Below are 24,727 nucleotides of genomic sequence, written 5' to 3' on the forward strand. Positions count from 1 at the left end.
ACTGCATATTGTACATATTGGAACATACAATGATTTTTGTCATCATCAAGAGTGAAGATTAGCTATAGAGAAATATTAAACAAGTGTTTTCGGGTTTTTTTTATATTTCCATCTTGCCCACTCTGTAGTTCAAGTGCTGAATATTGGCCATTTGGCAGTGAGTAGGTTAAACAGAGCTGTGTACAGCCTGTGTATGGCCAACTCTCTCTCTCTCTCTCCCCCCTCCCCCTCACTGCGGCAGCGCAGATGGTAGCTGTGTGACCTCGCCGTTCCTGCCTCCTTGTTTTGATCCTGCAGTCCTGATTGTTCAGGCTAATCCCATCCTCCCCGAGTCCTTGGCTCCAAGCCAGGACTGTTATTAAGCACACAAAGCCTTTTCATTCCAGCTACTGTCATCGCCGCTGCTTACCCCCCCTACTCGCTCTCTACACCCACCCCTCCCTCTCTCTCTCTCTCTCTCCAACACTCCTCTTTTCCTTTCTTGTGTCGTCTTCTTTGCTTCTCTTCTCTGCCTTTATGGCTTCCCGCATTCGGGCCTGATCAGACAGGTCTCGCAGTTTGTCATTTTCCTTTTCCGTGTGCTTCGCTTTCCCTCGTAAACCCTCATCATGCGTGTGCGTAATTACATATGTGTGTGTGTGTGTGTGTGTGTATGCGTGAGGTAAAGAGTAATTTCTGCTACATATCGCACTGAAATGATGTGCACTGAAACATACAGGAGCTTTAGATTAGATCTATTCTTATCCTCTCTCTGGTTTTATTTTTGTGCTGAAGTTGGAGCTACTCAAACCTGGCCACATTCAGGCATGTTGCTAGGCAACCCATGCAAGCCACACTGCAGGTGTGTGTGTGTGTGTGTGTCTGTATGTGTAGGCCTTGAGCTCTGTCCTTCTTTATCTCAGACATGTTCTTGTACTTCCATCCTCACACAGCACGGCACTTGTGTACACACACACACACACTCACTCCATCCTGTATACACAGCGCTCTGCAGCAGGCTGAGATTACAGCAGGACGCTGGAGCGCTACCAGCCAAACGTCCTGAATTTGTGATTGCAGACGCCCAGGTACAAAACACTTGCACGTTTTTTCCACATATCAGCATGGTATTACGGTGTTACATGGATACACAGCTATAATCTCATCACACAGCCCACCAGGCGAGTCGATACTACACGTGACTGCCCGGTCCTGTATTCTGGTTGCCTAGAAACCATTATTATTACACTTAAAGGGCCCGTGACATGAAAAGATAAGCTTTTTAAAGCACTGTGAGACAGACTGATGAGCGTTTGTGTGTGTGTGTGAGAAGCCCTAACTGTCAGGTTTTTGAAGAGGGGAGGAGAAACACTGTGTGCTGGTGGTGTTTGTAGTGTTGGGTATCACGGAGACAGTTCTGCGATGTGTTCACCAAAGCGACAGCCAAAAAAATTACGTACACGACACAACACAAACTCTAAACTCCCGGCTGCTTATTTATCTGATTTGAGAAGTCACGGATAAATGTGTGGAGATTCGTTGCGTTCTGAAACGGCTGAGGTGAAAACCAGTCAAAGCCTTTAACACAAACTCTCTCTGACCTCGTGTTTCAAAAGGCAACAGGATAAGGCAACATACAGGATAAAATCATTAATGATATGAGAGGGCGTTTCTAAATTAGTAGCGATTGATTTTTATCAATCAAACAGCACCTCAGACTAGAGTCATTATGAAGGCTTTACAGAGCATAAGTAGCAGATACATATCATTATCAACTGTTTTAAAGTTTAAGAGGACCAGAAACATTTCTACTGCCAATCTAACAGCTACAAATACAAAATGAGTATTGTAAGATGTGCCGTTTGTTTACTAATAATAAGACATCTGATTGTGATGCTAACCTAGTCTCAAGTAACACAGAGGTTCAATGTATACATCTAAAGTTAAAGGTGGCGTGTGTAATTTATCTTTAATCTATCACAAGCTAGACAGCCAGCTAATCACTTTATACCAGTTACACACAAGCATCAGACTTTTCCATCAAAGTTACCGAGAGGTCTAAAGAGCAGCTCGTGTTTTGGTTGCATGGGAACTGAGCTGACTGAAGTGCTAACTTCTGTAATAAAGTAATAAAGCATGACAAGCTAGCTATTTAGGGTTAATTAATACAGACCCAGAGGGGGAAAAAACGTCTTTGTCATGTTCGTAAAAAACGTTTCTGGTGCAGTGCGTTATTTCTGCACCTGGACAAAACAAGTGAGTTTCTAGAACAAGTTGACGCACCGTGAAGTGAAGCACATTACTGTCAAAAAAACACAGAATAATCATCGCACATGAAATTAAAAAAAATAAATAAATTGTTCGGCCATGACGGTCAGGAAGGAATTTTGCTACGCAATTACGAACAACTGAGTAGAAAAGTTCACTCCATACTTTATACTAGAGCTCTGACATCTGTCCTTAGCTTTGTAAGCCATGTGCAGTCATAAGGACTGGTAAACCTTAAAAAGAAAGCCAAGGCGTTTTAGGGCCTGTCCACACAGAGACGCGTTTCGCTGTATACTTATAAATTTTTTATCGTATTGCCGTTTTGTCCACACCGATACGGCGGTTTAGGAGACTGAAACCGCTATTTTTTGAAACCGAGTCCCAAAGTGGATAAATCTGAAAACGACACCCTTGCAGTTTCGTGTGTACGGCCAATCCGTATATATGTCATCGCATCACGTGACAGTAACAACAATAATGGCGGACTACATGATTGTGTTCGTGTTGCTACAAAGCCTACTAGCTTGATTACAGCTAAATATATTGCTTCTATGCAACTGCTATGAGCAACAAGCGATAAGGGACAACACCATCTTGGTTCGTAAACAGCGCAAAAGGTTATGCGCATGCTCAAAGTCTTCTCCGTGTATAGTGTATCTCTATGGCAGAATTACAGCGCCCCATACTGGTCTGGCATATATACTACACCGTTTTCAGTGGTTTCGTGTGTACGCAGATATTTCTTGAGACGACGCCGTGGTTACGGAAAAAAATTATCGGATAGGGAACACACCAGCTTCGTGTGGACTAACCCTTAGAAGACCTCCAGAAACCCAGATGAAGCAGCTGTGGTTGGTATGAGAGACCCACGGTGAAGCAGGCGAGATCAGGATTAGGATACTCGAAAGTGGGAAGTTGGAACTTGGGATTTTGTCGTGCCTATGTTGTATGTTTTAACTGTAATGTTTAATCACAAGTATAGAGAAGAAAACACAAAAATCGACCCTTTGTCGATGCTGTGGGTCAGTCCATGTTAATCTAAAGTTATGGGTTTAACGTTCTGTTTAGGAATTCTAAAGTTGACGGTTTAGTTTTTGAGTTATGAGACCGACCGAGACTGAGGTCACTGAAGCACACACACATTCAAGACTGAATCGTCCTGCTGCTTCTGGATATAAAGTTCAAGCAGGACAAAGGTGAGGATGAGGACACGTTGCAGTTTTTTTTGCCATGTTTTTATAATTTTTTTTGCATTTAAAACATATTACTGATATTTCATCGTGGTGTTTAAAAAAAAAAAAAAAAAAAAGCATCACCAAGTTCTCACTGTTGGGCCCTTAAACTACAGATGTATTTTTATAATTATTATAAAGAGATAGAGTCCAATAATATCCGGCGTCTCTGTCTCAGTTACCTAAGGGGGTCGGGTTGCCAGCTTTATGCCCAATTATCATTCTCACATTTCGGGAACACCAATTAGCCTAATTTGTACGTCTTTGGGCGGTGGGAGGAAATCTAGAGAACGCAGAGGAAACTCACCAAGCACATGGAGAACATGCAAACTCCATGAAACCAGATTAAATTGAACCCGGACTCTGGTGGTCCCAAGCGACAGTGCTAACCGCTACACCACCGTGCCGCCCTGCCCTTTCCCTCAGATGTATAACAAGATAAAATGTATAGTTGGACATGCTGTTTTTTTGGTAACGTCTGTTCACTCCCCATTTTTATCGACATGCTAAAGACAAATAATATCCAAAAAATAAACCTGCCTTGTTTAGGACTACTAAACTACTGTTTTTTTTATCCACTTGATTAGTCTGCTGGTGTATTTAAACACAACTTCTAATCTTTTGCCCTTTAAAAAAAAAAATGTATAAAACTTTAATACTTCACAGAGCTCTAGTTTGCATGGATCTCAACATCCACAGCTGGTACACACAGGGGGGAAAAAAAGTGACAAATAGATGTAAAGTTGCTCACACCTACACAACTGCACGTAGTCTCGAGAAAAGAAAGAAATCTAATATTTTGACAGTCAGCGTCTATCACTGAAAATAAAGCCTGTTTAGTATATCACTTTTCCTTCATCAAACCACCTACTGAGTAAAAAAAAAAAAAAATTGTTGGGGGTGGGGGTGGGGGATAAAAATAATTATAAGGCCAGTCAAGAGTGCCAAAGCCTCTCATCACGGCCACATGCTTCATCACACACACTCCAGCTCTGTACATCTATTAAACCCAACTCCTCTTTCAGTGTGCAGCGCACACCTCACTCAAGCATACATGCACATACACACTCCCCTCACCCAAGCATACACTCACACACTCGGGACTAGCTGCCAGGGCCGCACCACAGCCTTAAATTAGCTCGCGGCTGAGGAGTAGGGTGTCAGCAGCTGAGGCGACGCCTGAGGCAAGACTCGGGACTGGAACTGCAAAAGCACTAAGCCTGTGGAGACATTCTCCACCTCGGGTTTCAATTCAGAGACATTAAAGCCTGAGATAAAACAAACTCCGTGAGCACAGCTGAAGGAGACATAAAAAGGAGCTTAGTGGGGCAGACGGATCATGTAATGGCTGCTCTCTCTGTCTCTCGTCTTTTTGCCGTTTTTTTTTTTTCCCTTGTGGGGGAATGCTCTCGCGTGAAGGCTCACAGGGGCATGAAAGCTACAGCAGGGCAGGACGGAGCGAACACCTGCTCCAGCAACAGCTGCTCTCCGTGACTTTGACACTCCCTGTTCTTCCACACCCCGCTCTGCTCTGCTCTGCTCCTGTTGGTATTGCCCAACACCCGCATGCCTGCTGCTATACACACCCACCCCTACACGGACCGAGTCGCGAATCCTGCGCGTTAGTATTTAACAAGTTGTTAAGGTTTACATTTGAGGGTTAACAGTCTGGCCGATTAATAAACAGGCCAGAGTTCAGCTTTCTCAAGACAAACCAGCATTGCTTTCTTTTATGACTTTTCCAATCACTAGCATTTATCTAAATTGTTCAGCTCGAAGCAGTTTATTGGACAAGAGACTCGTTAAACAGCTACCGGCCTGATTTGTGACCCGACAACATTGCAAGAAAAATGGTAAAGATGACTAGAAAGAGAAATATCTAAACCATGCTCCACTGCTTCTGTAATCATTAACCAGAAATGAAAATGCCGAAAATGTTATCGCATTCACGATCGAGATTCCTGCCACCATTCTCAGATATAACCTCACCTCCATAAACAACACGGACACACCACTCTACTCCTTCTCACACACACACACACGCCCCGCTCGGCTGTACATAAAACCCATTCAAAAACTTATGAAAACCTGCAACACACCTGCTCTGACCTGCTTCGACTTGCACATTTTGTGAGAGCGCCTCGTCCGAGCAAGCGATACGTGCCATTTATTCCAGTGGCACGCAAAGTCGGGGAAACTGTGGATGTGACGCGTGGACATGTAGAAACGTCTGCCGGTGATTCTGTTTAAATAGCGTTATATTAAACTTATCTAGGAAGATGTAATGTAATAGCCAGGTGTCTTCATTTTCAGTCCAATTCTGTAATACACAGTGTGTACGCACACCTCAGAAAAGGAAAAACGTACAAAATATTTGAATACTAAATTTATTGCTTTACGATATACATTGATAAATATGACAATATTAAAATAATAATATAATACAATTATAATTATCATATTAATATAAAATATATCATACTATTTTTCTTTTCCTGAGGTGTGCGTACACTTATTTTTGGCTGACTGTGTATGTAACAGTACGGGTATCGGAATAAGAGATATGAATAATCTTAGCATTGCTGTTTATTGCTCCGTGACAGGTCACATGACCAGATGATATTCTTTGAATCTCAAAATGAAGTTTTGAGCACGTTTATACGATTCAAACCGTCTACAATAGCTCCTTATAGCACTACTAGTCTACCTTCCGCATGAACACTGCCCAATCTGCGTCATGTAGCCGGATTTGGAAATTAATTTAAACTGAATCGTCTAAAAGCTCAGTGACATCACATTTTCTGTGCGTGTGTAAAATCTAGTGATTTGGGATGGGGCCCCGAGCCGACTAGCTGCTGGTAACTTGATGTTTTGTTTTACACACCACACACACACACACACTTCCAGCACACCTCTTTTCCTCTCCTCCTTCATGACTTCACTTCTCTAAAGCTGATCTATATTTATAAGATTCGGCCCGAGCCCTCTCCGTCAGTGCCCAGCCCAGGCGCCTTTTACAACATCCGCTCTCTCATCACATCAGGACCAGACCCACACAATAATAATAATCACGATATTAACCGTACATCACCTGTCATTCTTAAACAACCATTTTAAATTGAACACTATTTTTTTCTTTTAATTGCTGGAAGCAGTTACTTAATTACTTCTATAGCATCAGATTTCTTTTAATAACACTTTATATGATTACTCAGTAGTGTTTTATATCAGATTTTTTTTTTTTTTTTTGCTATTTTCTTACATACACTAAATCAAATCTGTCAAATACATCAGTGTCTCCTGATGCCCGACTCTACAGACGTAAACATAGACACACTAGCACAGAAAAATCAGCGCCACCAGGTCCTCGACTTGGGGATCAGGTTAAAACAATGAGTTAGACTGACCCCAAATCCTTAACATGGACTGGTAAATAGGTAGATAGGCAGTCTAAGCCCTCATGACCGCCAAATGGTTGCCATGGAAATGTGCAGCATTATTTCAGAGCTGTGCATAGATAAAGAGATTGTAATATTTATTTATTTATTTAAAATAATGCGATGGACAGGGGAGAAGAAAAAAAAACATTCTATAATAACATAATCGTCTACAGATGGAAAAGCAGTGAAGAGAAAAGAAGTGGGAGGTGCCTGAGGTAGCCGGAGTAATAGTACTGTAAATCAGGCCTCCCTGTAACCTAGCTCTGACACTCTCTCTCTTACACACACACACACCACTCTCGCTCGTTTTTTTTTTTTATCCGCCTGTCCGTCTGCGCTGCCGAGCTGCTGCATCACTGTCTGTCGGACGCGGACGATGCGTGGAAAGGAGCAGAGAGAGCACAGCAGTGAAAGGGGAACAGAAAAAGTGCACAGTGTGTATGTGTGTGTGTGTGTATGTGACTGGCATTTCAAGCGGCACAGAATAACATCCTGGCCAGCTAATCTGTGCGAGTGTGACAATTTATTCAGGCTCACGTTACCGCGGAGTGTGAAATGTGCCGCGGAGGAGGAAGTGCAGGAAACAGTGCCTGAGTCTCCAGCAACACGCTTAACAGCCTTTTCACTGCCATCTCTCTCCCTGCAGCTTCACTCTTAGCCTTGTGAAGTCCTCGGCTGCCTTCGAACCGACTGACGGGCGGCGCATCTGGTGGTGGATAGTGTAAAACTTAACCCTTGTCGCGGCTAGAACTTTGCGCACAAAGCGACACCTGCCCCTGAACCGTTAAGTGTCAGGGCTGCTCTGAAATGCGAGATGGGTCAAGTCGTGAGAAACCACGCTAGCCGCGGTAGCTTCGAACAGGACGCATCGAAAATGGCAAGCCGAGTCTGTTTGGCGCATATTAAAAATCTGTGATGGTCGATGGCGACTCGCATTGCCATCACAAGTAGGAGCACGTTGCTTCCGCTAAACAGAGTCAGCTTTATTCTAAGTGCATCACGCAGGCTTTTTAGCTTTGGGTTCAAAAGCAGACAGACAGACAAACATCCGAAACATAACAATACAAGTCGCTTGTATGCATTTGTAGACACGCACGTTAATTCCTGTTCTGCCTCAGATCATTCCAGCTGTATCTGATGCAGAAATATCAACAAATGCCCACGCCTCTGTTCGCGTTTCAAATGAACCTTTTGTAAGTGCATCATGCTTTCTGTCACTTGATTTTCTGAGACTCTGATTAGCTTGCTGGATTCTGAGGTACTGCCTATCCACCACCACGCTGCATGCTCCGTCAAGGCTGAAAGGATAAAAGGGCTCAGGACATGTTAATGGGCTAGGGCTCTGGAAAAACCCAAAGCGCTCTGGCTGAAGGAGGTGGAAATCCCTGGTATCGAGAACACAGGGTCTTTTCATTCGTTCTTCTGTGCTGTGAGTCCCGCTCACAGCAGCATGAGAGCCATGGGATTAGACAAATGACCACTTCAGCTGAGCTACTCTTATTCAGCCCACACATTACTGCACTACAGCATCAGGGAAAGGACAAGAGGTGTATAGTTTAGAGTGTACAACCTGTAGGATTATAAGATTTTCAACTAATTTACTCTCAGTGTTTTGAGGCTGGTGTATGCGTATGTAATAAGTGCGTGTGAAACTAATTCGCTTAGAGTTCGAAGAAAAAGGCAGATCAGAGGCTTTTAACATGCGCAATTTTTGCCAATCTGACGCCTGTTTGTGTCAAAATTGAAAGATTCTGGTCACTGGTTTGCCTCTATTACAAATGTGAATTTCTTTTTTAAAACAACACCCATTGTTGAATCATCCATTGAATCACAAAGCACCAAATTTTTTCCCTCATCTCTAGTGTTTATTAAATTCTCACAAACCATCCAAATTTACGCGGCAGGCAAATTTTGCATCAAGCTGAGCGTCGTAAAACTAGGACACATCCCAGCAAAGCGCTGAGCAGTCTTACCCAAAGCTCAACACGAGCAGCATGAGATGATTCCTATAACGTCCCAAAATTCCCATTATTTTTAATAAAGATCCGCTCTAATGGATGCTTGTGGAAGTCCAAATGAAAGCAGGGTCGCATAAAGCTTTTCACACTGAGCGCGAGGCCATGAGGATCCTCTCTCCTGTCGATTAGCATGTTTCATTTACACTACACACCATTACCATCAACATATCCGCAGCTCTCGTGGGTTTCCTACATGTTCATGACGTCTCCACAAGCAAAATATCCGCCGTTTTGTCCACGTGAAGGATAATGATGAATCCTTGGCTAAATATATCCATACTGAGCACATGACGGGAGACCAGTTGTATGTAAGTAATGATGAATGTTAAACTTCACTCATTGAATATTTCCTTTTTTTTAATCAAGCTCCAGCTGTTTAAAGACAGAAAACCGGCAGATGTACAAGATTGTGATATTGACGGCGATCACTGTAGGTAAGATATAACAAAAGACTATTACATACGGAAAACAATGTTATTAAACATGTTGTTTTCTGACCCTATGTAGCTGCTCACTTCTCTGCTGTAAATCCATGCCGTTTGATGAGTAAGCATTAAGAAAACAATAACAATTTAACAAATGCTTAAACTGAACGCAAAAAAAGAGAGCTTAATCAGGATAATAATAATAACAAATAAAAACAATATCATCCTGCTGGATAGCTGAAACACAAATAGGGAAACTGATAAAACTGTTTTCCAGGTTATTGACCTTGTATGTTTTGGGGCCCTCATGCAGCAACAGCAAATGTCCGGAACTGTTAAACCCCCAGACGTGTTGGTGGCTGGTTTTAGTTTTACATCGTGTCTGATGCCACACGCGACAGCTATAATAAATTTACGTACAATCCGGATTACCGACACTCACTAGCGTCATCTGTTTAACTGCATTAGCACTGATTAGGTCGTAGGTGAGCACTGTGTGCTGATCCTTACTCGTTACTTTAAAACGTGTGATTTCTGTCCATGGAAGAAAAATCAGTCCCAAAATCATGTTGATCGAACGCAGTTTTAGTCACCGAGGCTAAAGCTTAGTTATCATATTAGGATCATGCAAACTGAATGCTTAACTATTTCTCATTTCATATTCTCATATAGAATACTCTTTTGTAGAATAGACTTTATTATTATTATTACTATTATTATTATTATTAACACTACTACATGAGCCTGGACTTGATTCGCGTAGAATTTAATTGTACACTCATAAGTGTACGATTAAAAAAAAAATGTACAGCGCCAACTGTTGAATTTTTTTTTTAATTGAACAAAAAATTTTACATGTTACCATAAAGTGCGCGGAATGAACGTTTTGAAAAAGTTTGTTTATTAATTAGAATTTGTTTATTAAGTAGAAGGAGTGCATGCTCATAAACGCGTTTTGCTGAATTTTTTTTTAAGTAGATTTTTTAAAAATTATATAAGCACATCTTCCTCTTCCTGTCAGCCGATCGCGATGAAACAAAGCCTGTTTATCATCTCAAGCTTGGCCAAATCCATCTGTGAAAACCCCATTTAAATTTGTTTAGTAGTTTTTCCGTGATACATGCACAAACACAAAAATTACAGACACGCCGACTTTACAGGTTTATCGTATGTAAAGATTATCGTCGTTATATACGTTCATCCATACACGTCCGTTCCCTAAACAGCAAATTTTACAGTAAATGAGAGACTACAGAGACCAGCATGCCGTACTCCACCCCACCCTTTTTGTCCTTTCTTTTCTTTTACAATCATCCAGGCCACATGTTCTCTCGCACTTTCCTCTCTGTGATGTATTAGTCAGTGGGATTGGGAGGCTGAGAAACAGGTGTGAACGCATTCAACTGGGAGCCTGAGCAGATTATCTGGGCCTGGCTCAAGGGAGATGAGCTGTACCTCTGCATATGTAACTGTGTGTGAGTGTGTGTGTGTGTGTCTCTCTCTCTGTCTGTCTCAGCAGGGGCAGGTGAATAGCAGATCCAGCTCATCTCATCCCTCATCACATAGCACACCGCTGTTTGCTCCTGCGCCTCACTCGCTACTCGTGTAGTCCACCAGGCCGTTGCCAAGGTAACTGCAAATGGTGAGCGGCGCAGCCTGGGCCGATTACTGTAAACAGCGGCAGCGATATGGATAGAGATAGAGAGCGAGAGCGAGAAGGGCAGAGAGAGCAATATCTCCCCACTAACAGATCACATTTATAAATACCTCGCACTATTCGACTGTAATATAAACAGCAAAGCTCAAAATAGGGGGGTGGTTAAATAAATAAAAATAAAAAAAAGGACGCTTGAGGGAAAATACGACGTAGGGTGGACGCGAGGAACGCGGTCTTAAACGAGGTGGCGAGAAACAAAGCTGTGTGTTACGTGCGCAGGGTCACATTGACAACCAAAAAAAAAAAAAGAAGAAACCCTCTTTTCGGCCCGGCTGTGTGGACCCGCTAATCTGCTCAAGCGGCACATCTGATTAGGTAAAAACAACCTCCAAACCTCAGACACACACACACACAGAAGCACAGCAGGTATTTAGAGACTCGGAGCAATCACAGTTGCCGTTTCTCAGAGTTGTGTAAAGCAGCAGTCAGACCACACGCTGAACACCTCGCCGGCAGAACATGAGGGTTCGGCCCGGGGGGGGGAGGGGGGGGTCATGTGACTTCTAAAGAAAACGTAACGGCGTTAGCCGGATCGAGCGCTTCTTCACATTGATGAGCAACAAGAAAAACTGTGAGCGGATGGATTTCCGGCGTGGCCGCTTCTCTGTCGTTAACAGTTCCTTAATTTTATTATTATTATTATTTTTTAGAAAGCAGAGTGCATGTAGTCGGGTTTGGTGTTTCCTGAACTCGCTCTTTTGAGGTTTGCAAATTCAGTGGGTTAAAGTGCACCTAGAAAGAAAGAAAAAGAAAAGAAAAAACCTCTGCAGAAAGCAATTATTTTCAGATACAAATTACATTTCATTTCATGTTTGAATGAGCTGGCTCTTTGCCAGTGGAATTTTATTCACATGAGGTTGGACTATATAACAGGAGGGTATTAGACGCACTTTTAATGTGACTCTGCAGAAACTGGCTGTAAGAAAACACCAAGCAGCACTGGAGACTGCAGACGCGTATATCTCTGTCCTGATTGTTTAGATGTTTCATTCCGTCGGTTGTTTTACAACCAGGTTTTTGTGCTTTGCGGCTTTTCTGTGATCATGACGAGCTGTGGTTTAGTGTCTAATTAACGTTAAAGACACACAGACAGACGCACAAAAGAGGCTGGTGCAGAGAATGTTTACTGCTGCTATAAAGTAAGCGATAACAGGAACTTGTCTCAAGAACGTTACTCAGGTCGACGTAAAGCTATTAATGCTAAAGGGGAAAGCTTTGTGTTTCTGCGAGCGCATTCCTTTCTAATATTCTTTTTATCTTTATATCTTTTTATCTACCTCTCGCGGTTTACCCTTGCCCCTGGAGGAGCACGCTATTAAGCTCTCTTATGCTGACGAGACTAGATCTTCCCTGAACTTGGCGTAATGATGGAGGTGATGTGCTTCTAATCGGCACATCGATTCATTAACGATGCATCGCGCGTGAAGATCGACGCAAGCGGCATTACGAACAGTGGTTTCGGCCGAGCTCTGCAGGGGCGAAGGTCAGGAGGCCGTTTGTGTCACAACGGGCACGTCTCTTCCCTTATTCTCACTTTCTCGGCGTGGGGTGCCCAAGTGGGAAACGCTCACAATGCAAGCTCATGCCTTTTAATGGACAGGGCCTTTCAGCTTCATCAGCACTGTCGTCGAGTGCAGCGAGAAGCTCTGGCACGGGAAGAAAGCCTTACATTACACCGGAGCACATTTTGGTGATGCATCAATGGTGCTCGGAAGAGCCGTGAAAGAAAAGGGGACAAGAGACAAAGAAAGAACACCACGTAGGAAAGAGCTTGAAACGGAATGAGATGCTACGCAACTATATAATGTTAGATGAAAGGGGGGGACAAGGTGGATGGAAAGCATGAAAAGGAGATGCAGTTAAAGGGAGTGAGTCATAGGGGCAAAACATACATTCGGAGAGAAGGAGAGGGAGAGGGAGAGAGAGAGGAAAACGGGAGCGGATTTAGGGCTGCAGTAAGAAGAAACGCGCGAGTGTCGAGAGAGTTTGTGCTTTCGTTTCAGCACCTCCATACTCTCTCTCAGATCGTGCCCTTTTCGTCTATAACAGCAGCAGAAATCAAAACTACATTTCTCAGTCAGAGTTTGAGCTCTGAGCACCATCGCATGCTCATCTGACCTCATATTGGCTTTGCATAATTACAAACTTGCATTATGTAACTCGGAGAAAGAAGGATAGTTTACAGCGGCTATAATGCAAGTGATAACTGGAACTATTCTGTTTTCAACACCGTTAAATACAGACTGTACACGGATACAAGAACAAACTAAACTGCTGAGTTAGAACAGGGTTAAAACTCTTTAAACAGGGTGTTCGAAAGAGTGTTTTACTCCGAACTCGAAGAAGTGCTCTGCCATCCGACAAGCATTTAATAGGTTATCTGTGAACGGCGTTCGGTTCTCTATAGCACGGTACTGCATCTCTCAGCGTTTCTGGAAGAAAACACAATTTTGCATTGCCGTGTTTACACCCGTCAAAACTGTCACAACGTTGCCCAGCATATTAAAACCAACTGTTCACAGACGAGTCTGATTCTTCTATTCTCAGGATTTATCTGGTGCTAGCTAGCCTTATCCTACAGAAGTACATCAAGCGCTCTATAAAAAACACACCATGCTAATGCATTAGGTCATAGACTAAGTCTGAATATCAATTCAAAAGCCTTGCTAGGTTTTTAGCCACTTGGACCCAGTGCGTTTGTGTGTGAACACAAAATATATATATAGTATAGAATTTATAGCACTGTTTGCATTTTTCAAATTTTGACAAACAAATAATACAGTGGGCAAGAAAAAGAAAAAAAAAAAGGAGAAAAAGAAAAACTATAATTTCTATATATCATGACTCAAAAATATGATGCATCATGTCACCAGCAAATATTTTGCAATTTAAATTAAACTTTGTATTATTTGCATTGTGGACTTGAAAAATGTCATTAAGCAAAATTTGCAAAATGTGCTAATACATTAGCGTTATATTTGTGCCTCATTCCTGAGTGAAAAGTTTGGACTGGATAAAAAGGTATCCTGCAGTCATACATTCTCATCACTGAACTTGGCAATTACATGTATTGAGGTAAAAATCATATCGCCCTGTCCCTAATAATTTCACAACACTTAACCTAATCAGTAATGTTTCATGTTTTACTTTCACTTGAAACTGCTTGACTGAGGTCATAGCAATGAAGAAAAATGCATTATTAGAAAAAACCCTGTTCAGACAGTCAGTGAGAGCATGAGCTCGGGACTGCATCGGGACTGCATCGGGACTGCAGAGCTTATACTGGACCTTTGGATATATACGGCTTAGATAAATTTCTCATCTTATGCGGATGCTCTGATCTCCTGTAACACTCACTGCAAATCCCATATCGCTCTCTCTTACAAGTACTTCTCGTCTGGTCTCATTCTGTCTCACCATGCTGCAGACCAGCTAAAAAGGGGAAGAGAGAGAGAGAGAGAGAGAGAGCGCAATAAATCTGGCTGATGCAATCTAATGGAACATTGTCTTAGGATGGGCTCAGTGCTCAGTAAATAATGGACTTCTTACAGTCAGAAAAGATAATGCTCCCACCCTGGAGAGAGAGAGAGAGAGAGAGAGAGAGAGAGAGAGAGAGATTCAGAAACACCATTAGTGCCTTCTCAATGTAAACGCGTACATTCACAGGCAGGCCACATTCGAATGCCTGGAAGGTTTGCTCTGTCTGCCCGTGTGCTGGAGGGAGTTCAGGCTGAGGACGGCAGACCTGGTCTCCCCTTCTCGATGTTGATGTTAACTAGAGGCTTGCTGACTGTAATGAGAGTTGGAGACTCTGAAGAATGATAAATGTGGCCGTGGAGAGTTGGAACTCACTGTGACATGAGCATGGTGACAAGCACGGTGTGGAGTGCGCCCTGACAGGACCACAGACCCGTCATGTTGTCTGTGTGAATCCTTTCGGGCCGACAGAAATGGAGACGGTGGTGGTGAAGTCCAGCGAATCGCAGTTACTTTGGTGATGCACAGAACGCCACTTACTTTCACATATAGTCATGGTTTAACTGTCATCTTTACAAAATGTACGGCAAACTTCAACCTGTTGAGACAAAAATAAGCCCACGCCAAAGGGATGTCAAAGTCAGGTGTCTAATTCTACCTAAAGCACCCAACTTCCACTGTGTAGGAGCAGAATAACCTGCAGAATAAACCGTACAAAGAAAATGCCTACCATCTCAAGCCTCCGTACGCAGAGACTCGGTCATTCCGGCTTCAGAAAGGAGAAAGTCATCAGTCACGTAAAAAATTATGTAATCGGCGGCAGAGCGACCCGTTTCAGTGTGGCCGAGTTTAAAATTAACCCGCGCTATTGTGACCACTGCCGAAGAACAGCAGAGACGGTGTACGGCATAGGGGGTGGTAGGGCATTAACTCACTGGCTAGGATTTAAGAGGTCAACACTCCTGGACAGAGGTCAAGAAAAAGGGCAAAATGTGAATGAGATCAGCACAATGCTGAAGTGGAGAAAGAAAGAGTCACCCTGCACCCCCTCTAACCAAGTGGAGAACAGAAAAGCAGGGGGAAAGGAAAATGGAGGGCCAATGCAACACTTGTCCAAACCTCTGGACGTCCTTTTAGGACAAATGTCAGGCTGTTGCGTCGTATAGCAAACACGAGTCTCTTTTAAAAATTCCCAAGCCTGCATAATAAACGCCAACCTATAAAAACGCTCTGAACTGACAGCTTCCCGAAACTCAACTGACTTTTTTTTTTCCTCCGGGCTTTCTTGAATTTGATTATGCCACAGGGATGACCTGGGCTTAAAACCGGAGGGTGGGAAATCTTGCCAGGCATTGTCTCCGAAAACAAATGACATAACTTTGACCTATTCTTAGGAGCCTTGTGGGGGGAAAACAAGACTAAACATGAAGTTAAAAAAAAGTAACACAAAAGCGGTTTGGAACAGAGGAAACTCAGGAATGCAGGCCGCATTCAGGCATGCTTAAACCTGGGCTTAGCATTTTGTAAACCTAGTGTCGGTTAGGGATTTTAACCGGTTATCAAAACGCACAACAACAACAATGAGGGTGCATCTGTAAGCAAAACCACCCTAACACACACACACACACACACACACACACACACACTGAGAGTGAATGTGAACCTGAAAAACCAAAAGCTGAAATCCATTTGTACTGAAGCGAATCGCCGGAGAGTCCAAAACTGTATCGATCCTCATCCCTGTGTAGAGAACCATTCACCAAAGTTTTCTCAAAGATTGATTATTTTTTTTTTTTTATATCAAGGACGTGGCTAAAAGAGCCACTCCAAGGAGGCGTATGCATTACAACTGAGTCACTGTTTCAGCTTTAAGTGAGTAACCATAAGCCCACTGTTTACACACGGCAGATGTTCGGCTGGTGAATATTTTATTTGCCCTTGCTGTGTAAAAAGATAACGCCTTGTCAGGTCAGGTGACTGTGGTTTAAACTAGACAAGATATATACACCCGGAGCAGGAGTGCCAGAGTGAAGGAGTGGATGCTAAACTTCCCCATTTGGAGGCAAACATATGTCCCCTGATGGTCAGTAGGCAATCAGAGACCCTGTGAGCTCATGAGTGGTTGTGGTTTAACGGGAGTGAGATGGAGGCCTGAGCTCGCTTGAGTGGACAGATGGGGCATGTGTGGCGTGGGAAGGGTTAAAGTCTGAGGAGGGCCCCATCTGCCACCTCGTCTGTTCTGCTGGCTGGCTGATGGCCGCTTCTTGGCTCTGGCACGAAAAAGGACACGCAGTGCTACTGTGACTTCTTCTCTTTTCTTCTTCGCAATTGACCAATAACCATAATCGTAATCAAATCACAAACATCTAGACCCCCTTTTTTTTCCATTCTTATGACTTCATACAAAAGTGGTCCTCTTTCTAGTGCTACTGTGCTCCTGTTTTAAGGTTTCGAGAATGAGCGGTGTGATTTTCGTGAGAACGACTAACGAAAGACAGGTCAGTAATCACAGAACCAACACGACTGCACAATCTGTTTGAATAAAATCATGCCAAAAACACTTCAGGTATCAAGATGACAGCAAAAAAAAGTGCTTATTCGGTGCTTTCGTGAAAGCAAAACATAAAATAAAATGCTAGATTTTTTCAATCGCAATGAAAAACTGCGCAAGTAGGAAGAAGGCAGGACAAAAAAAAAAAAAAAATCAAATATGAACTCCTGTACTAGCTCAGGCCTATTCTGTGCAGATCCGGCTAGCCAGTTGGAGGCTTTCAAAGCCACCAGCAGGAAAATGCTCTGCAATGGAAAGCCACCTGGATCCGGTAAAAACTAAGAGCCCGCATTTCATCTCGGCCACAACAAAAGATTTTATACCCACGGGAATGCTTTTGCAGAAGCAGAGCTTTAATACTGTATTGAAACGCGACGGAGGACAATAAAGCACTGTGGGACAGAATGAACCAAAAATCACAACCTACAGCTCCTACTGAGCTGTATATGCAGCCGGAGCATGGGTTTACAACCTTAGAAAACTGAATTTATAAAGAAAATAAAATTACACACACTTTGATTAGCCTAGTAATTTGTGCATTAATACCAGGTAGCTATTACACTAGCGCTTAGTCCCAGAGCTTAGCTAAAAGTATTTACATTACAGTAGTTATTTATTTTATTAGTATTATAATAAATATTAAAAAAGAAAAACCGGGAACATACAAACAGATCGACAAGTGTGATCTGGTTAAGGTTCCCTTAAATGGTCAAAGAACATTTTCAGCGCGCTGAATCTCAACCTTACAAGGTACGAGTAAAAGGATCCAGATTTGCGAGAACATAAATAACAGTCAATTTATCACAAGGAGAATGAAGAAGAAGAAAGATGGTTGTCCAATAGGTCAGTGAGTGCTGGACAAACGCCGGGTCGTGGCAGGCAGAGAGCGCAGAAAGAGAAAGACGCGACCTGCTTCGTATCACGCTCAACACTTGTTTACGCAACAGGCAAGAGGATCCTGGAAACGAGCCCTTCTGGTCTGGGTCAATTGCAGGTTTGACCCCCCCCCCCACTAAATTATTATAGAAAGCAAAGGTCAGCAACCTTCAATGAGAGGAGCGTGTGGGTATGCGGGCACGCCATGGTATCGCAAACAAGGACACATCATCCCAGGAGTGTTATTGGCTCGCTACCAGGCAAGGGACACTCGATACCAAGGTCGAAGTGCTCTCTCTCCGTCTCTCTCTTTCTCTGCCTGGTGCTGGAAGGTTAAACCGAAACCCGTCACTGTGGGTTAGACACCCGCCGTCGTACAGGTTCTGCTCGACACGACTCCCGGCCCTTTCATGATCATTTGGATAACTGGAAAATATGTTAAGTGCACGGTTTCCTGAAACCGGAGCCTGACTGACACAAACGATCAAAAACGTGTCCATTATTGCAGCCGTTAATGTCGGAAACTAGAGACACGGCTGAGGAGAGCTCGTCTCTTTCAAAAATAGCCATTCACCTAAAACAAACCACAGGTAAAAAAAAAAAAAAAGTGTACATCTTTATTAATATTGAAAACATTACCACAAAAATATAGTACCGCTATTTCTGAGACATTATTTATAGAGACATGCTCTCATGATACCCTCCTTTGTTGTCTGGAAGAGCGGTCAGAGATTTTAAGTTTTTTTTTTTTCTCAGGTTCTACTGCCTTTAGTGATCACACGGTACATTTTACTATCTCGGCCGCAGCAAGACTAAAAACAGCGTAGTCATCATGATCGAGACTCGGCCAGGGCAGAGAGAGAGAGAGAGAAAAAGGGGAAAGATTTGAGAGAGAGAGAGAGAAGGGCCAGGGGAAAAACCCAAACGTCACACAGGAATGAGGGGATGTGTGGATGGAAAGATCAGCAGGAGAGGACACAGAGCTGGAGAGACTCCTCCATAATCATGGACGCACAAGAAACCCACAACACGTCTTCACTGTGTATGTATGTATGTAGTGCTGCTTCGTATACAGCCTTAACATCCAGCCTTGAAGTCTTAAGAAGCGTAAACAGGTGAAGAGCTGATAAATCTTAAACGGCTTTTCAGGTTTTGATCCGAACATGCCCGGCACAGACTGCAAACTCTGGTGCAGCTGCTCCGTTCCTTCAATTTGCAGCGTCTGACATTTCACACAGCAAAGACAGAATAAGTCCTACCATTGTATAGTCAGAGAGAGAGAGAGAGAGAGAGAGAGAGAGAGAGAGAGAAAGAGAGAAAAGGGGGGGATATAACGTTGCATTTACAAAGAATCCAATTACTGTGTGCACATGGAGCTGAAAGAGCGCCTATAAAAAAAACCAATGTGATGCCTTTAAAGCACTACATGTTCTTTAATCAGTGTGCCGAGGTAGCGTGCACAACACAGAGGCGTACAGGAACCATGTCTACCCCTGAGACACAATGGGAGGCCATGTTTTAAGTTCGTTTAGAACAAAAAAAACCAACTCTCATTTGTTTCAGGGTGGGATGGTTCATGGTTTACCGGACTTGTCTGTAATAAGCAACTGCTGGATTTCAAATGCTGCGCAATGGTACATCATTATACTAGTTATAACCGCACAAGTCTCAGACGACGTTTTTTTTTAAATTCATATATATATTTGTTTGTCGCTCATAGAGGTTGAGCTCAGAACTGCAGCTTGACAAATGATGGATGACGATTTATGATCTGCGGTATAAAAATAGGTAAAGACCAATGAGATGACGATACGTAGAACAATGCACAGGTAAGGCAGTGTCAATAATAAAAAATAAATAAATGACCTCCGAGTGGCGCAGTAGTAAAGTGCACGCCCTATCATCCGGAGATCGCTGGTTCGATCCCCAGGTGATGCTGTTACCTCTCACAGCCGAAGGCCTAAAGAGAGCTGATTGGCCGAGCTCTTCTAGAGGGGAGGGATGAGAGGTACTTTGTGCTCCCACATTAATCACAGGCTCTACAGCCAATCAGGGGTGTCTGTGAGCTCGCGCACGCGGAAGGAGCGGCTAGCTCTTTCCTCCGAGTATGTGGCTGGCGTCACGCGATTTAGAGGAAACACGTGATAGTCTTCGGCTCTCCCGGCCGAATGGTAGTAGCCTTAATGTGGGAGCCCCCTAGTGATGCGAAGGAATTGGCCAAGACTAAATTAGGGAGAAAATCTGGAAAAAATTAAAAAAAATAATAATTAAAAATACATATCCACACACACAAAACACGTAAACACACTTAGTCTGGTTCATCATGCTGAGGGTTGTGGCCATGTATTAGATTCCTTTCAGATGACCTGGTTTTGTTTTGGATAAAATTTCCGGCAGACAATAAAAGTACAAATTCCTATAATATGCAAGCGATGAATCAATGTTTAAAAAATACATTTGCAATTTCTACACGATTGCGCCTGAAACAGTAAAATGTTTACCGTTCCTGTATAATTCTGCAGGTGGCGTGCTCAAAATAACAGCATCCTGTCCTGTGTAGTAAGAGCAAATTATTTATTTATTATGTTTTTGTAGAATAGAATGAAAGTCTGGATTTCTTTTATATTGAAACATTTATAAAACCCTTACAGAATTGCAATACAAAAAAAAACAAAAAAAAAACGACTCAGCACCTGAGTTAAGTGATGTCATTGTATCAGTTAAGCCCTGGTCAATCTTACCCCTAAAACTTTGAATATTATAATAACGCAAATGGAGAATCTGAATGAAAAAAGCCCTTATATTACATCAGCTCTCCTGTTGACGACATAAATCTTTGCAGCTTCTGTAGTCACATGTTTTTTGTTTTTCTTTTCCAGACAGGGTTAGAGAGGTCACGGAGGGACGTTTTGATGAAAAACAGAACAGAAAGAGAAAATTATAGATGCATACTCTTATTGCTTCTGCTTAAAGTTCAAAACAGAAATATGTTAAATAAATTAGTTCATGGAATGAAAAAAAAAACCACAGGGTGTTTTCTTTAATGAAAAAGGTGGGACACAAAACATTTCAAGAAAAATCTTCCATGCTCATGCAGACTGCTAGAGGTACTAAGTGCTGGGGTGGGAACTGTCTGTGGGAATTGGATTAACTAAGATAAAAAAAAATTAAAATAAAAAACAGGGTACAAACTAAAAATCGGTTCAATACTATCGAGCATCAGAAAACCCCTTTGAATATCTTGTCACCATCAAAAGACAAAGCAGCGTGTTTATTACAGCACTCAGAGACGGAACTTGAGTGTGTGTGTGTGTTTTATTTTGAGAGACTACAGTCACTACAGTGTGCGTAGGTGTAAAAATGCTTAAGTGGTCAAACCTATGGCTCCATTTCATCATCCCTGACTCCAACCACACAATGCAGTATATATGAAAATAAAAAGATATTACTCTCAAGATAGACGACGCAACGAAATTAACTCAACAGCTGAACGTGTTCAGGAAGTTGATCCATGTTCATCTGCAAGACGAGAAAAAAAAAAAAAAAGAAACGCTGCTGCTCATCATTTTAGTTCACAAGTTACAAAACTTTTTCAAAATCTCCACCACCGGATATCCCCCTCAGGGGGAACAACCGAAATGTACCGATTGGTTTTATTTTGCAACTGATGGACTCCACACCAAACAAATAAAGGGATCTTTAATCCTGTTACAGAGTCTCGCCTCTGCTGCACGTGTACCCGGAGCGAGAGTACAGGAGATTGTGAGAGAGTACAGAAGGGCTGCGTTCAATACATGAACATAAAACAGTTCATCAGACGTTTAACTGGTAAACGCTCACAAGCGTTTCACAAGCACCGCTTATTTTTGAACGCAGCCCCACTGTACTTGGATGCACATGGACAGGGTGTCGATCCATCACTGGGCGCACACAACAAGCAATTTGGAGACACCATTTACCCTAACCTGCATGTCTTTGGACTGTAGGAGAAACCTGCAAACTACACACACACACACACACACACACACACACACACGACCCTGGAGGCGTACAGTGCTAAACACTACGACACTGTGTCAGCTAATGTAACATTCTTTTCATTAAAATGGATCATACAGTTTGTATTCTGAGAAGAACTGCAGAAAGAAAAAAAAAAAAATCCTGCAATAAAGCAGTACCTCTTAAAATCTCATAAATCTATCGCAGGCATCATCGTTAACTGTGTCATAGTTTTATCTGGAATTTAATGCAAAATCAAACAATTTCATTACTACTAAACAGCAAGAAGTTGTTCAAGTGCCCAAAACTGATAGACGCACCATCAGCAGCTCGTCACTAACAAAGCAAACGCGCCTCGAGTCATTCGCACCGTCCCAATTTACACAGAATTATATTAAATCTAGAACCTTCATGACGGGGACGTTGGCTCGAGTCTGTTAAAAAGGCCACATGCACGGCACATCCAAATGTTCTGTACAAAAACTTCTGGTGCTGCGATCGAGCAGCGTCCATCACAGCGGCCGACGTGGTTTAAAAAAAAAAAGAAAAAAAAAAGATTATGTCGGGGTTCTTCTCCCTCCCGTTATGTGTGTGTGGGAGGAAGAGAGGGAGAAGGACGAACGCCAGCCAAAGACTCGCAAGGAGCATGAGAATGAGCTTCGTTTCCCTGACATTACATTCCATTTAATGTGAGATGAATTTTGTTTTTGCTAAATAACACTCGTCCTCATTCTGTTATTTGGTGGGAACAGACAAGGGGGGGCATGCAGAGGCAGATTTTTTTGGATTAGCTTTTTCCTGAGTATGCAACGGAGTCAATATGCCTGATGAATCAATTCCTGCGGCTTCGTTTCAGTCTCGTTTTTTTTCCATTAAAATACCTCTGGACACATACAGCTAAAGTTAAATGTGCTGTTATTTGATGAGCAAAGGTGACCTCTGGACGGTGAGTGTGTGTGTGTTTGTGGGGGATATGTTTGTATCGCAGCCAATCAGATGCCACGGTGATGAATGGAATGGTGAGCTCACTCTTTTGGATTAGGATCTTAAAAGCTGGTTCTTGGCTGCCAGAACTTTAACGACGTGCAAGAGCCTGAGTAAAAAGAAAAAAAGAAGGGGGAAAAAAAAAACACCGTTCCTAAGATCAGTCCTCATTTATTACGTGTAATCACCGGCGAGGGGTCCACGTTCGTCCTGTTTCTCCTCATCATCCTGTTTATTTGAGCGCCACAACAGTGCGGACGTACCAGCGACTGGTAGACTTATTTCTCTCTCTGTGTACACTAATGCCCGAGTATGTTGCTATAGAAACAATAAAGTATTTCAAGTGCGTTTAATATTAAACTACAATTCTAGTTGCAGCTGGTATACAAAAATAACAGCTTTCGAGAATTTAACTGCGCTGTGGCAAACAACAATGACGATGATATTTCTGAGAGAGAAATCCATCCAGATATCTATAAAGTCAAATTCTTATAAACAACCATGTATGGTATGATATGCAGTGAACTGCTTAATCTGTGGACTAAAAAAGGAAAGAAAGGAAAGAATAATAATTTTAAAAAAAGCGAGAGGGAAAGGAAAATCGATGCTTACAGTTTTCTGGGATTCTCAAGGGCCAACAAGTATAGAAACACAATCAGGAAAAAAATTCAACAATCAACAGTTTTTGTTACAGCGAAAGGTTAATTGAAAAACTGAAGCCTAAACGTCGGATTAAATGCAGAGAACTGCTATCCGAGGATGTCGTGACTCTGCATGACGAAATACGTTGTCTCGCTTAGAATCTCATGGTTTTCTGCGTTAATTTGTCAAAAAATGTGATCTGATCTTCATCTAAATTGACAAATATAATATGCCTAAAATAATAACACAATTTTTTTTTTTTTTTATCTTTCATCTCTTTATTGAGGACCGCCACAAAAACCTCATAGTGCTAGTGGACAAAGTAAGTAAATCCTTGACAGGCACTAGTCAGGTCTTAGCATACCTGGACTAAAGCTACTTTGAGTGATAAACACTCAAACGTTTTGAGTTTGTGCCAAACAAAAATAATACCCTCGTGTGAGGAGCTTTCAGGGCCAGAAATATAGGAACATTATCAGGAATCAAGTTTACCAATTTATAGTGCTCGTTACAGCGAGATGGTAATCGAAGAGCTGAAGCCTAAACTTCGGATTAAATGCAGTGGACTGCTAACCGAGGACGTCGTGATCTTGCATGTGCTCCATCTGACTTGGACTGACCTGTTCTGTACCGTAAAGCAGACCTACGAGGACTAAAAGATTCCTTTCTGATGAAGAAGTGAAGAAAGCGGTGCATTTAGAAAAATTATTTTCTTTTTTTAAATGGTGATTAAAAGAAATTCTACAGCCAAAGTGCAAATAATTTTTTTTGACTCATCCTCAAGCCTATAAAAATTCGTGAAAAGCACAATAATGAATTACAAAGAGTATTTCTTGACAAGAGAAGTAAAACACTTCAGGACATGCTTTTCCGGGCAAATAATCCACTTTAGGATGTTTTTTTTTTTTTGTAAAGATTCTATAGAAGGTAACCTGTAATTTCACCGATGCTTACAGCTTAAAAATGCTGCAGAAGATGCACTGCTATAACAGAGGTATGTGGAAATGTACATGAACTGCAACAAAGTCTGTTGCAATACCGAGATTACATCATACTCCTCGGCCATAAATAAGAGAAAGTTGAACAGAAAAAAAAAACTGCTCTGACGTGCTGCCTCTG

The 24,727-nt window shown here is 42.3% G+C and overlaps 1 protein-coding gene across 2 annotated transcripts in view; it reads right to left on the reverse strand.

Annotated features, from left to right (window-relative positions):
* Positions 1-24,727, reverse strand: part of ankrd11 (ankyrin repeat domain 11) — a 125,977-nt gene that overhangs the window by 57,072 nt on the left and 44,178 nt on the right. The gene's annotated exons all lie outside the window — the stretch shown is intronic.

Source organism: Clarias gariepinus, chromosome 3, assembly GCF_024256425.1.
Source record: "Clarias gariepinus isolate MV-2021 ecotype Netherlands chromosome 3, CGAR_prim_01v2, whole genome shotgun sequence".
Classification (NCBI taxonomy): domain Eukaryota; kingdom Metazoa; phylum Chordata; class Actinopteri; order Siluriformes; family Clariidae; genus Clarias; species Clarias gariepinus.